Here is a 4,171-nt window from a genome sequence, read left to right on the forward strand (position 1 = left end):
TACTAGTTAGATCTTGGGAAAATCCACATTTCTGGGCTTCTGTTTTAGTCATCTATCCAAAGAAAAATTTGGCTTAGATTTACCCAACACAAGGTCACTGGTTTAGTGTGACAAACAAATAATTTTTAGAATACTGTCTCTTATGCAATATTTGGCAATAATCATCCACATAGAGAGATAGATAGATAGATAGATAGATAGATAGATAGATAGATACATAGATACATAGATACATAGATACATAGATCTATAGATACATAGATAGATAGATAGATATAGTGTCCTGTACTTTTATTTTATAAATCTGGAAACTCCAGTTTGACAAGATCAAATGGTCAGGAAAGCATGACAATTGATGAAGAAATTTTCAAGTCACTGGTGAAATGAATAAAAACAAAAAGAGAGGAGATGAATTTAATTTAATTATCTGCATTACTAAATTTGTTCATTTCAAAGGATTATCCTCCCACTAAGATGTTGTTCTTTCCTCTTTTAGGCAATTAAAACATTTAGTTTCATGAAATGATGATGATAATAGCTTTTGTTGTTATTCTTACTTGTTGATTTTTAAAATTTTTCTTGGCAAAATAAAATGATAGCAGCCTAACACATGTATGATTTTAATTTGTTTTTACTGAAGTATAATTTATACACTGTGAAATGAACAGAACTTAAGTTTTACAGCTCAAAAGGTTTCTTGAGAAGCATCACACCAATTTCCAACACGTAGAATGTTCTCTTTGCCCCTTCTTTGTCAATTCTCTCCCACTCCCTCAAAGACAGCCACTGTTCTTTTTGTTGTTCTTTTTTAATCAATTAATTTATTTATTTTAGTTAAGGATATATGGCAGCAGAATGCATTTGGATTCATTGTACACAATTATAGCACAACTCTTCATTTCTCTAGTTGTACATGATGTAGTGTCGCACCGTATGTGCAGTCGTACATGTACCTAGGGTAATTAAAAATGCATTCACCAGAGCTCTGTTCTAGACCATCATGTCAGTAAAATGTTATAATACTCTCTTCTTTGGCTTATTTCATTCAACAAAGTGTTCTGAGATTCATTGAGGCTGTGACAAGTTTTATAGTTTTTATTTTATTTTTATTGCTAAATAGTTTTTCTCTGTATAGATATACCACACTTTGTTCATCTATTCCTCAGTTACTGGATATTTGCATTGCTTTTTCCAGTTTGGGGCTGTTATAAAATAAAGGTGCTATGAAAACTTTTATATAGGGCTGAGGATGTAGCTCAGTTGGTAGAGTACTTGCCTCGCATGCAACAGGCCCTGGGTTCAATCCCCAGCATCACTAAATAAATAAATAAATAGATATATACATAGATAGATAGTTTCTATAAGTCTTTGCATGGCCATGTTTTCTACAGAATTGGAATTGCTGGGTCATATGGCATGTGCATGCTTAACTTGACCTAAAACTCTCTAACATTTCCAACGCGCTGTACCATTTTATATACTCCACGGCAGTGTGTGAAGTTCCTGTTTCTCCACATCCTTGCCAACAATTGATATTGTCAACATTTTCAATTTTAATCATTTCAGTGGGTGGGAGATGTCATTTTGTTATATGTTAAACTTATATTTCTCTAATGATTAATGATGCTGCCATTTCTCATGTGTTTATTGGCTGGGATATGTCTTCTTTCATGAAATGTCTGTTCAAATATTTATCTTCTGCTACTGGTTTAGCTGAATTTCAGAAATTTGTATGACTTTTTCTTTGATAATCATTCATGTCAAAATATTTTGTAAGTTTTTGTTTGTTTCATTTGATTTAAGGGCTATTTAAAATTGTGTTGCTTAATTTCCAAGTATTTCAAATACTTTTGTTATTGGTGAATAATTTGATTCTGTTTTGGTGAGAGAGTATGTTTTGTATAATTTTAACTTTTTGGCATTTATTGAAACTTATTTTAATCCTCAGTAGGTGAACTAGTGAGTAATCCATGTCCATTTGAAGATTTGGGTATTTTGCTGTTATTATGTGAAATGTTCTTTAAATGTCAGTTAGGTTACTGTAGTTGATAGATTTGTACAAATTTTGTTTGTTCTTAGTGATTTTTGTCTACTTGTTCTCTAAATCTCTGCACATATGTTCCGTTACTAGTGCATACAAATAATCTTTGTGCTTTAGTTTGAGTAGCACTATTTTTTCTTTCTTTTTTTAAATTTATATATGACAGCGGAATGCATTATAATTCTTATTACACAATAGAGCACAATTTTTCATATCTCTGGTTGTATACAAACTATGTTCACACCAATTCATGTCTTTGGATAATAATGATCATCACATTCCACATTCATTAATAACCCCATGCCCCCTCCCTTCCCCTACAACCCCCCTGCCCTATTTAGAGTTCATCTATTCCTTCCATGTTGAGTAACTTCTATTCTATTGCAATAAATTCAAAGTCATTGATATTTAATGTTGCAGTATATAATCTGATCTTAAACATGCAATATGGAAATAGAAACATGCAAATTTTCTATTTATAGTAATGCAGTTTTCATCAACATAAGTTCCATTTGGTAGTTTTCTTACATCTTCCATTCTTTTATTATTATATTTGTGTTTTACTGTGACTCCTTTAGAATGTTAATTATAGCTGTTTTAATGCCCTTGAGTCCTAGTTTTATCTACTCAGTAATCTTTTAATTGACCACATTTTTTTTCTCTAAAAATAGATCTGATTCCCCTCTCTTTTCACATCTAGTAATTTTTCTTAGTATGGAATGTTGAGTTTGCCAGTATTAGGAATCAAGATTTTGTTTACTTCCTTTAAAGAGTATTTAGCTTTATTCTGCAAGTGGTTTAATTTTCTATAGATCATTTTGATCACATCAAGGCTTATTTTAATTCTTTCTTAGAATAGGTCTTGACTTTACCTATTTCCAATATGCAGCTTGTCTAAGTCTCAAGAATTGGCCAAGGTGTTCAATAAGCTGATCAGTTCTTCATTCTGGCATGATCAGAAATCCTACCACTGAGTACTCTGACTGTCCAACCCACCTGCTCCAGAAGCTGCAATCCACCAGCTTAGTGCAGTTTCTCCATGTGCACATGCAGCTTAGTATTGAGCCAAAGATTTAAAAGAACCTCTATGTCTATTTCCAGTGCTCCTTTTCTGCACAGCTCCTTCCTCTCTGGAGTCCTGCCCAGCAAATTTCCTGCTGCCTCCAATTATGATATCTGCTTCCATAGCTGAGTACTCTGCTTGGGATCTCTTTCCTTGTACCTTGATTTGGAAAGTGCTTCCAGGCAGAAAGCTGGAATAATTATAGGGTTCACCTCATTTGTTTCCCTTTTCTCAGGGATCAAAGTACTGTGCTGCTTATTGTCCAAAGTCTGAAAACATTTGCTTCAATTATTTTGTTCAGTTTTATAACTTTTTATGTAAAGGAGGTGGGCCTGGGTCCAGTGACTCTGCTGTTGACAGAAACAGGAGTTCACATTCCTTCTGATATCTTTGAGGGGAGTAAGTATTTTTAAAGTCTGGAAACAAATAATAATCCCTTATCATATTACCAGATATAAAACCTTATGTGAGTCTAATCTTTGACAAACATCCTGAACATCTTCCATGCACCTGTTGTTATTGGGGACAGGGAATCAAAAATGAATGACACAGGACCCTGCATTCAAGAAGCATGCAGTGTGGTGAAATTGGAGCTATTAATAGGAAATTAGATATCCTATATAATTAGAAATGTTGCTGGAAAAATATATTTTATAGTAGGGTTACTTTTTGGACAGAGTATCAGGGATACATGGTTTTATACCCACATAGATTGCTAAAGACAAAATCTTCTTTAGAAGACCACAAATGTATGGTTTCATATTTGTCTTCTCCCATGTGATATAATTTGATGAGAAGCACCCAAATTACTTTCCTTTTTCTCACTTGAAAGACAAGTAGCAAAGCATTTTTATTTTAGTGTAAAGCAGAATATTAATTAGAACAAAGACAACCTCAGTTTTCAATTATTGACTTCAGAAATTCTGTATACTTTTATTGTCCCACATTAAGTCACTTCCAGGGATCACAGATCTCTAGGCATCTTTGAGCATGACAAACCTAGGAATGAGACAGGCTATTTTTTTTATAACAACTTGATTGAAGAACAATTTTTATGTCATAATATT

The 4,171-nt window shown here is 33.1% G+C and overlaps 1 non-coding gene across 1 annotated transcript; it reads left to right on the plus strand.

The window, feature by feature from the left end:
• Positions 1 to 1,246: 1,246 nt before the first annotated feature.
• Trnaa-cgc (transfer RNA alanine (anticodon CGC)) lies at positions 1,247 to 1,318 on the plus strand. The gene has a single exon. It is a non-coding gene; the product is annotated as a tRNA-Ala (tRNA).
• Positions 1,319 to 4,171: the final 2,853 nt, after the last annotated feature.

The sequence above is a fragment of the Urocitellus parryii genome, unplaced genomic scaffold (assembly GCF_045843805.1).
Source record: "Urocitellus parryii isolate mUroPar1 unplaced genomic scaffold, mUroPar1.hap1 Scaffold_40, whole genome shotgun sequence".
NCBI lineage: Eukaryota > Metazoa > Chordata > Mammalia > Rodentia > Sciuridae > Urocitellus > Urocitellus parryii.